We start from the raw sequence: 11166 nt of genomic DNA on the forward strand, positions 1-11166 counted from the left end.
GCAGCTCGCGAGCCCCCGCTGCGTGGTGCTTCCCTGCCCCGCACGCGCACGTGCACCTGCTTCCTTGGCTCTCCAAATCCCTTTCCTTTCCCCTGAATTAAAACCACTAAATATTTAGCTTCTCGGTTCTTGCATAGCCTGTCAGGTAGCAGAATCATTCGCATTTTTCCTTTTCTCTTCCGGATGAAGTACAACCGGCCAAGGATGCACCCTCCAGCCAGACATTCCCTGTAGCATTTCGGTTCACCTTGCATTCTCCACTCTTTGCCAAACAAAGATCGTTTCTGTAGGGAATAAGTGGGATGAAAGAAAGTGTGAGTTCCAGAGTACCCAGCGACAGAGTTCCTGCCCGCTGGGGTGACAAGGGACTGAACCAAGCCTAAGAAAAAAACATTTGAAGGCTTGTTTTCCTGCAGCTAAACTGCCTAGACAATCCTTGTAAATCTGCATGTTCTCAGAAGAGGATGATCTTCTTGTCGTCCTCAAGCTCCTCTCACACAGCACCCGACACAGCCCTGCCTCAGCACCTTAATATCCGAGAGCCTGCGGTGGGCTCGGGGACACGAGGGTGACATCTCATCGGAGAGCACGAATAAAACAATCGGTACCACTCGCTGCCCCGAGGGCTTCCTCGGGCAGGACTTAATTTCCCTGAAACACAAAGAACAATTCCCTGCCTCGTGTATCGATGGGGCTTGGGTTTGGTCGCCAGTACGAACACACACACACACACATCATTTTTCCTTTTACATTTTTGCGTGATGACTTGCATGACAAGCCTAATAAAAGCTTAGACAAAAAACCCAAAACACACAAAAATGTAATACTGTTTTATATTAACTTCCAGAGCACTTCTGTGACTGCAGGAAGAAACTGAATTAAAACATTAGAACAAAAAGCAGTCAAGTATGGAAAAAATAAATGCCCACTTAAAAACCATCCCCTGTTTCTGAGCTGACACGGAGGACTGCATCGCCGTGGGCGGCGCTTGGTGCTCTCACAGCACCTTTGTGCCGCGCTGGCTCTGTCCCTCCGCAGCCCCATGCGGCTGCCCGCTGCCCCCCTACCGCAGAGCTGTAATTTCCCTGAAACACAAACAGAAAAATCGGAATTTTAAGCGCAAGGTGCTCCCAGGGGCCCACCTGCAGCAACGGCCTGCTGCAGCAGGAGCCCACAGCAGGGCAGGGTCTGAGCTCCTGGGGCACGGCGCAGCTCGGCCGGCCTCCGTGGAGCCACGAGGACTTTCTGGAGGAGGCTGGTTTTTGGCAGGAGCCAACGGGCTTCCTGCCTCCTGCCCAGCAGGGGTTCGCCCCCAGGGACACTGCGGCATGGCACGTGTGTCCCAGCCCCAGCCCCAGCCCCAGCCCCAGCCCCAGCCCCAACCCCAGCCCCAGCCCCAGTCCCAGCCCCAGCCCCAGCCCCAGCCCCAACCCCAGCCCCAGTCCCAGTCCCAGCCCCAGCCCCAGCCCCAGTCCCAGTCCCAGTCCCAGTCCCAGTCCGTTTCCTGCCTCCCAGCCCCGCTCGGCTCCAGCCCAGCTCCAGGCGGCGGGGAGCAGGGCTCGTCCTCCAGCCGCACTGACGTGCTTGCCAAAGGAAAAAAGAAACACAACAAAACCCCTATATTGCAACACGGAAAACAAACAGCATGTGTGTGTTAAAGCAGGATCCCTCTCCTCTCCCCTCCAATGTATTTATAACCTACCTGGGGGAATGGTAGGCGTTTTGTTACTAATGACCCTCTGGCATTTGAAAACCAGCAGTAACAGTTTAAAAGCGCGATCTATATCACAGGGCCACAGGAACAGCTCCGCGTGGAAATGGGAACGGCTCTTTGAGAAGCTGATAGTGCACTGAAAACACCCCGCTCCAGCTCCAACTGTGCCAAGCAGCTGCGAGAAAGAAATACCAGCAGGAATGGAAAAATGTTTCCACTTATTTTCCTAGGCCTCGTGCCATCAAAAAAGCCCTGGGAGGGGGCGGGGGGGGGGGGGCCGGGGCTCCCCGCGACACCCGTGCGAGGTGTCGGCCCCGTGCGCTGGGTCAGCGGGGAAATGTCGGTGGCGTTGCGCCCGGCACCAGGCGGCACCCGCGCCAGCACGGCCAGGGGCACCCGGTGCGGGCAGCAGCGGCAGCAGCGGCTCCCCCGGTGGAAACCGACCCCGCTCCCAGCGCCGAAACCAGTAGCTGCACTCGAAACCACTTCCTCCACCTCGTAACAATGCACAGAGGAATTTCCACAAATCCCAAGGCTGCCCTGACTTCCATTTCTAAACTTGGAAAAAGAAATACCAGGACATTCCTTTGTTGTTCCAGCTCACTGGCTGTTTGATCTGCTTTTTGTTTTTTTTTTTCTCCAGCTGAGCCAATTAAAGAATCCCAATTTCCCCTGGAAAAAAAAGGATAAAGCGGTAACAAACAATGCGCTCGCTTCTTTGATTTCTAACTAATCGCTTCCAAGTTGGACCAAAACCTGTCACCTCGTGCTGGTCAGCGAGGTTTAATGCTTAAGTAGCGTTTTGGCCCGGGAGAGGAAGCGATGGCTGCATTGGCGCTGCGTTCCCGCTGCTTCTGGAAGGAGACGGCGTAAGGCTGCCCGTGCCCAGCGGCTGTCCTGGCTCAGGTGAGCCGCTCGCAGCACGGCCCCGACCAGCCCCTGGTGCCCCGCAGCCCCGGGGCGATGCCCAGCACAGGCCGGTGCTCCTGCCCCGTCGCTGGGACAGAAATCCTCAACGCTCGTGCACAGAAACAGCGTGTGAAAAGCAAAGAGCTCCGCGTCCCTCCTCTTCTCCTTCACACACAGCACGACCAGAGGGCTGCGGGTTTCCCCCTCGCCCCCCCCGACACGATGTCTGTCCGTCTGTCCCTCAGTAAATCCTCACCAGACAGCAGCCCCGTGAGCCAAGGGTCCCGGGCACCCCCGGGGGGCAGCGGGGACCCCGCGTGATGCTCTTGTGTGTGGGCAGCCCCGGCACAGCCCCAGTGCCCCTGCGTCCGTCTGCCACTGCTCCCGGCCGTGTCTGGGTGGGAACACACCACGTCCTCCAACGAGTCTGTTGGTGTGAGGCTGAAAAAATAATATCTACGTGCACACGTGAAACGCTGGCCGTCAGTTTACTCCAGGAGCTGTTAACGGTCATTGGGGAAACTCGGGGGAGTTTTAGGAGCGCTTAGGATCAGCCCTGGGCAGCCGAGGCACGCGGGGATGGACGCCTTGCCACGTGGCTCAGGCGGACACGCGGGGCGTGCGAGGTGCGCGCTGCTCACCAGCAGCCCTACACCAGAAGTAATGCAGGCAGCAGCCTCGCCGCAGCCGCGCAGCGAAGCTCGGAGGGTGGCTGCTCCCTCGAGTGTGAGGAAACATCCATCCTTCTGTCAGGAAGAAGGAGAGACAGGAACCTTGAACTTGAGGAGGAAGGGCCGGGTTCCTGTTGTTCAGCTGGGGTAATTAATATCGTGCACATCGAGAGGGGCCAAAGGGGAACAGGCGCTGCCTACGGAGACCCAGCGCGGGGCCTGCGCCGCCGGCTGCTGCTGGTGGGACAGGCTCGGGGACGGCATGCTGCCCACAGCAGAGGGAGAAGTCCTGCTGGGTTTCGGTGTTAATCCATAAAACCCCGACAGCCTCCTGCCGGGACGTGCCTGCTGCAGCCCGCAGCTGCCTCCAACAGCAGCGCCGCCAGGGAGCGGGTCCTGAGCCCTGGCGAGGTGCTGGTGGTGCAGCCGTGGTCACAGAGGGGTGAGCACGGCCTAACTATTTCATCTCTCAAAGCACCTCAGGTTTTTGGGTGAAAAAATACTGTGGATGAAGACTTCCAGCCTCTCTCATGTGGAGATACAGAACTGCTTATTCATCTACTAATTCCAGTGGGAATTTAAAGCTCGGTGTTGTTGGAGTTGGGATGCAGAGACCAGTAACACCTCTGTCTTCTCAGCTCCAGTTCTGCCGTGAGGACTGGGAGGCCCCGGTCCAGCAGACCCAGCAGCTGAAGGTCATTGCCACGGCCTGAGTCGAGGTGTCAGCCCCACGAGGCTCTCATAAGCCACCAAGCACTGGTCCAGCGCGGACAACGACGCTATCCTCGTATCCTCCACTGCCTGGGGTCTGGGCACACCGTGAGATCGATGTGCTCCAGCACAGCCTCAGGGTGTCGGTGGGTGTTGGCGAGGTTCTCTTCTCATGATATGACAGGGATGAAGCTGAGACCTCTGCCTTTTTTTTTTTTTTTGGTGGTATCTTATCATCCAAGAGCTCATTAACCAAGAATTCCTGATGCTGTTTATTTTCCATTTGTCCATATGCTCCCCACAAGCCCAGCCTCATCTCTGTTTTAAGTTTATACTTAGAAGCAGTAATTGGAAGGGCTGAACAAAGGCACGAAGGAAGGCAACACAAGCACTAACAAACTTACCAGATGTTTTGGATTCCTGCATTTCCCCGAGAAGCAGGATCCTTAATGTTTTGATCATGTCATCACAGCACAAAACCGTCGCAGCCTGGAATACGACTGGCTCCTCTTCCCCGACTATTGGCCGCAGAGGCAGTAACTCATGTCACCGCGAGCCACCCAAATCCACGAGCGAAAGCAAAAACCTGGGACGTGCCTGTGCAGCACCGGTGCCTGCAGTGGGCCCTTCCCAAAGGGCCGAGCACCCCGGGCAGGTCCGCACCAGGGACCAGCACCCGAGGGTGGCAACATCACCGTCAGCAGCACCGGGAGCCGGCTCTGCCGCACTGCTGGGCAGTCTGGTGGGTCCTTATTTTGGTTCAAGAGTGCTCGTTTCCTTTACATTTTATGCCAATTCAAAATCGATTTAAACTTAACCAAAGTAAAACGCTATGAATCTGAAACACAGGGAGATGCCAGTTACATTAAGATGGTGCATATTTGCTTGTAGATAAGGCCTTATTTTTCAACACAGCTCTTGAAAAACACTTGTGACGACACCACGGCACTCTACAGAATGGAAAGAAGGAAAAGAAGTGGGAATAGCAGCAATTGTGTGCGCTGCAAGCAGCCGTCGAGGCCGCTGGCATGGGGGAGATGGCACTCGCGGTACAGTCAGCAGCCCTCCCTCCCTTTGGTGTGTAACGGTGAGAACAGGCCGTAAGATCACTGAGGGGAACAACTGCGACCACAGCAAACAGAAGTGACTCCTGCCTGCTCGCTGGTCTTAATTTCTAATCTGGTACAGCAATTTTCTGCTGGGCCGGATTAGAAATGTCTTTCCCACTGCCGAGGCCGTGGCCCGCAGCCGCCCAGCAGCCCACCCTCAGGCAGCCGCGGTGGCTGGGACGCAGCGACGCCGGTCCCCAGGCGCCCCCAGCTCTACGCCGGTGATGCACCAGGCTGGGGGATGCGGAAAGAGAGACAGAGAAAGCCCTCCTGCCTCCGTCCTGTGGGGTGCTCCAAAGAGCACCAGAGCCCTGCAAACAACAGCCCTGCAGGCTCACAGAGATCGGCTGAGTACATGAAATTAATTAGGGGAAGAGCACTAAAAGCAGACTAAATACTGGAAATCATGAACTAAAGCACAGCTCACATCATGATCGGAAGGGGAACTTCCCAATTTGATTGCAGAAAGCAATTTACTTCAATTAGCGGGGACATAAACAGAGTGCTTGCTTAATAGAAGCATTGCCTCTCCAAAAAGCAAGCTCCTAATTGCGTCTCTCCTCTCGGCATTTGCAGAACTTTCAGAGGCAAGTTTCGTGGTGGAAAGGCCCCGCTGGCCGTGCCCTCCGCAGAGTGGCACCGTTACTTTCACGTTGAGCTGCTTCAGCTGGTCCCCAAAATGCTGGGACAAGGAGGGGAGCGCCGCGGGGACGGGCAGAGCTGTCCCCTGCCCTCCTGCCTCCGCCACTGCTCCAAACATGTGCAGGGGCATCCGCAGCAGCTTCAGGACGTGTTTTGGGTTTGCTTTTAATTTGGGAGTTTTAAACCATTGTCAGAGCCAAGCTCTGTGTTCTCCCTTGCGTTACTGTCTGCACCTGCAGACTTGAACCAATCTTTAGGTTTTGGGGCAGTGGCGGTTCCCATCTCCTTTGCAACGCCAGGGTTACAAACAAAGCAGTAACACGAGCACATCCTTGCCCGAACGCGCAGCACACCCCTTGGCACTGCCCCACCTGGGGGTCCCGGAGCAGGGCAGCCTGGTGGCACACACAGGACCCCTCCACATCCACGCTGGGACACAGCACAGCACCTCACCGCCAGACCTGCTCCACAGGGCAATGTGTGTGTGTGCAAGGGCTGTCAGGGAGGGGAGCAGTGACAGACAGCCCCAGAGCATCAGAACCACACAACCCATAGGCAAAAGTCACTCGAGGCACCCAGCGGGGCCGGGCAGAGCCACCAGCAGGGAGGGACAGCCCGCTCTGCACCCAGCCGCATCCCGGCCCTGCGGCGCACGGCCGAGCATCCCAGGGCAGGAGGATGCTGCGCTGGCCCCCGGCCGCCCCGCACATCTGCAACCCCTTTCCTTTCTTCTGCTGTTCTTTTCCCCCTCCCAGAGCACTTTAAAGGTCCAGATGAGGCCATAATTAGGAGAGCAGTTAAAGTGGCGACCTGGCAGGGCAGTGACCTCCGGCCGTGGGTAGGAAGCAGCAGCCGTGGGTGGGCTGGGGCTCAGCCCCGTGCCGCGCACAGCGCCCCAAAACCAACGCCCGTGTGCAAGCACTCTTCCTCCAACCCCATCACGGCCCCAGCTGTTTTGTCTGTGCAAAGGAAACGTGAATTTAGGTGAAATGCCCATGCTGCACAGCGCTGAGCGCCCGCCTGCCCCATCCCCTGCGCTGCACCGACACCGCTCGCTGTGGCACGAGGTGCCCGGTCCTGGCTCTGTCCCCTGTGTCCCCGACACCACTCGTGGGCATCACACCGTCCTGCTGCCCACACGGGGCCGGGGCGCTGCGCTGCTCCGCGCTCCGGCACGTCCCGGCATATGTTTTTAAGTAGTGCTGTTTGCGGTCGCTCCGCTCTCTTATCACCGCCGCGACCTTTGCTTGTTGCAGATTAGTGGCTGGAGCCAGTTGGATTTGTTTGATTTCTGTTGATGGTTATTAGGCAGAGGAAGTGCCAGAAGGGATTTTGACCTCGAGTTTAAACCTATTCCAATTAGAGCCACTGAGCCTTTAATTACTGTGCTCCAGCCACTTCGGTTAAAGCAACAACAAAAACAAACAGAAAATCTGGTTAAAGATGGGCTTTCTTCTCATCGGCCCTCGGATCGGCCGCCTGCTCTGCCCATCAGCTGTGAGCAGCTGCCCAGGGCCAGCACGGGGCTGGCAGCCCCCAGCCCCGTTCCCATTCCCTTTCCCCCATGCTCCTGCCCACCCTGCGTGGCCGCAGCAGAGGAGGGGCACATGCCCGGCCTGCGAGGCTGGGGCATGGTGAGCGGCACACTGAGAGGCCAAGAATGCTTCGGAAATGCTGGTTTCTTACTCAGTATTGAGCAATTTGGTTAAAACCCCAAAAAATCAGTCCAGAGCTCGTTCCGCTTGGCTCTCAGACATGAGCAGCGTTTTGCTGGCCCCATGACCACAGCACCCTTTGGCTCCCGGCACAGCCCCTTCTGATGCTCCGCGCAGAGGTTCCTGCCTTTTGCAGTCTTTGATTTCTTATATCTGCTGCTATTAGGTTGGGTTAACATATTTTAAGCTGAGCAAAATGGGGGTCATGCCTGTGTAAGTCCTACCGTTTAAAAATAGTTTCTAGGCTACATCCCACAATCGATTTTTTTGTTAAACAATGACTAAGCCCCGAGCTCCAACACTTCCCCTCCCTGACCCACTTTTGTTTATTACCCAGAAATTTCAGAAAAGCAGCAAATCGGAAATTGTCCTCGTGAGTGTCCCTGCAGCCCAGGCACACACACGGGGCTGGCATGCAGCGAGAGCCCCATGCCGGGGCAGTGCCACCGTCACCCGACGTCTCAGGAAACCTCTGGGTGTGCTTCCTACGTCCCAGTGCTCCTGTACATGCTGGGATGCCCTAAAGCTGCTTGACCCAACCACCTGCAGCCCAAGGCCAAGACCCAGCAGGTGCTGAAAGAAGAGAAAATTGCGAACTCACCTACTGATTTCTCTTGGGTTTCGATACACTTATCAGAGGTGTGAAGGAAAAGCGAGCCCAGGATGTTAATTAATGTTTCTTCATCAGAGCACACAGACCAGAGGACACCCAACGCTTGTACAGGACCAGCGATCTCGGCCGCAGGAGCCAGAGCTGCTGCACTTCTCCTGCTCTGAGGAGCCCGTCGCTCTACAGCAAACCCACCTGCCTTGATGAACTGCAGCAATAAACGTGCCCAGCACATACACTGAGTATGACTTCCGTTGATTTGAATTAAAAAATAATTAAAAAAAAAAAAAAGCTCTTTGTTTACACACAATAAATCATCCAAAAAATGACATTTACTATTTTACACAGAAACCAGCTAAGAACTACTTGCAGGAGAGAGAACCAGAGAAACTCCTCGTTGTTCCGGGCCACGGTAACTCTCAGCTTAGTATTTTCGCAGCAACGCACGTGAGGAGATTGATTCCTAGTACAATTGTTTTGAGAAAGGAGACACCTCAAAGGAAAATTGATATGCTATCACTAATCCGCTGTTGAGAAGCCAAACGCTGAATTGATGTGGCCTTGCTGGCTGGGGCAGGGAGCGGGCCCGGTGGGCCCTGCCGGCAGCAGCCCTGCGAGGGGTGTGGGTGCGACGGGCAGCGAGCGTCCCGTAACAGCCCTGGGAACGTATGCATTCAGGGAGGTTTCCAAAATGCTCGTTAACCCAACTGCTACCAGTTTGGGTTCATTGTATGCGTTTTTTGCAAGACACGCGTTTCTCTTTCCTCCCAGTTGAACCTATGCCATGTTTTAAATGTGACGCAATGAAAACAGCGGTGGGTACCGGGAAAACTTCCTTCGGCCTGTAAGAGAGGGAAGCAAGTCCCAGACGCCCCAGAAATGACCTGAAACCCCAGAGGACAAGACAGCACCGTGCCTCGGGCCCTTCAGGGTGCTTCCGACCGCCCTCGGCTCCGGCAGCGCCGGCCGATTCCCCCGGGCACCACGGGCATCTGCCACGAGGAGCGTGCGCAGCCCCGGCGCGGGCTGGGGCAGTGCAGCCCGTGACTCATTTCCACTGAAGAAGCCACGAAAAATTAGTCAGTCATGGGCTTTGTGTGGCCGCAACACGAAACAATAAATCCATTGCAGCGTTTTTCTTGTGAGAAAGGACTTCTGCAGTAAGGCCAAAAAAAAAGCTTACAGAAACCATTACAAAACCCAGCGATATTTATCAACTTCTTGGAAACAAAAGCGTGTATCAGTCAGAGCAAGAGCGGAGGAAAAACAAGTCTCTAAGTAAGTGGGAGGTCTCCCCTGTAGAGGTTTTATTCCTCGGCCTAATCCCCTCTTTCCCATGGATGCCACGGACAATTAGCGCCCATCTTTTCACTGCAGGCCGGGCTCCCACCGGCGCGGCGGAAGAGGCGGACAATGGGCAGATTTCACACGTTTCCTCCGCGGCGGCCCCGCGCTCCCGTGGCAGATTCGATTTCCTCCAGCACGCGGTGTTCCCCCTGCATCTGAACCTTCCCCCCTCGCCTCGCTTTTCCTTCTTGCATGGGAACTAGAAGTACGATCCCAAGACGTGCTTCCGAAAGCGCCTGGAAGAGCAATCTTAGAGCAACTTTCAAATGACTGGAAAAAAAATCAATTGCAGAAACGATTCCGGTATTTGGGCGAAAAGAGTGATCTGCCCGCAGCACAGCCCGGCTTTCCTGCCTCGCACCCACGGTGTAAAACCTCCAAGGCCCCGTGCAGGCCCGGTGCCGCAGGCAGGAGGCCCACGGCAGCTCCGCCGCCCCCCGGCTTCACCCGTAGCGCCGGGCCCTTCTGCAGGGAGGCTCTGCTCGTTTCTGCCTCCACGAACCCTTGGCAGCAGGTCCGTGTTAAAAACCGCCGCGGGATCGCTCCTGAAGGATCCCACCTCCTGGGAGCACACACTGGAAGGGCTCTGAGCCGGCGCCAGGCACCAGGGGCCGCGCAGGCGGCGCGCGGCTTCTGCAGGCTGCAGCGCTGAGCCCAGCAGCAGCTGGAAGGGGCAGCTGCCATCGAAAGGGTGTAAAGAGCAGGACAAAAGTCACAAAATGCCCTAAAACGCAAACCTAAGTTCCATTTCCTGCAGACAGCACCAAGGCGCCAGACATCGCTCTAAGGTGCTCCAACATCTGCTAACGAATCGTTACTTATAAACCAAACTCTAACTAGCGATGTTAGAAAAGTTCCGGGAGTTTTCATCGATTAGTAAAATGAACCATACCTACATAAACGAGGGGGAAGCCGTGGTGCAAATGTAACCATTACAGGAATAGTACCGGCTCTCTGCTAGTGAAAGCTCAGCTGCAAGCATCCCCCATCCCGCGCACTGAGCCAGCCCTGCTGCCTCCCCTTCGCAGGGAGGAAAATATTTGCTGGTTTCACAGGGAAAAGGCAAAATCCGTTTCTGGGAGATGAAATGCGAATCCTGCCTGAACCTGCTCAGAGGTTTACGGTGCTGGAAAGAGAAAACAACCTGGCTGACAGGAGGCAGGCAGGCAGGCCAAAGGTATTCGGTCACCAGAGATCGCCATGGCCCCACCACTTCTGCGGTGTGAAGTGGCTGAGCTGTCAGAGACCCAAAGTAATTATTTGAGCTTGGAGCCTGTGTTAACCCGCGCTGAATACAAGCATGGGTTTCTTCAAACCCCGTCACCCACCCCCTTTCAGCAGGGCATCCCTTCCTGCCTGTGCTCCTGGAGAAGGACGGCCAGAGCTGCTGCCTGCAGACGACCAGCTGAGCTCTAGGTGTCTGCAGCTCCAGGCCACCAAACGGGGAGGAACAGGCATGCCAAATATTCTGGTTCTCTGAATATACAAGACCAAATAAGGCCCAAATGCCAAGAGAGTAAACACAAGGCCGATCTACCAAGTTTGGGCAAATATGATTCAGAGTTCCCTAATGCTCCAGATTTTGCCTTGCAGGATAAACTTAATAATTCTGTGTACGCTTATTCTTGTTTAAAAAGGAAGTCGCCATGTAACCCCCATCTGTCTCTGTCCGCCCGACTGCTTGTTTATCGAGACTGTACATTTGTGAAGTTCGGCCGTGAATCAAAACTATGAATAA

The sequence above is a fragment of the Anser brachyrhynchus genome (assembly GCF_964034855.1).
Source record: "Anser brachyrhynchus genome assembly, chromosome: 14".
Classification (NCBI taxonomy): domain Eukaryota; kingdom Metazoa; phylum Chordata; class Aves; order Anseriformes; family Anatidae; genus Anser; species Anser brachyrhynchus.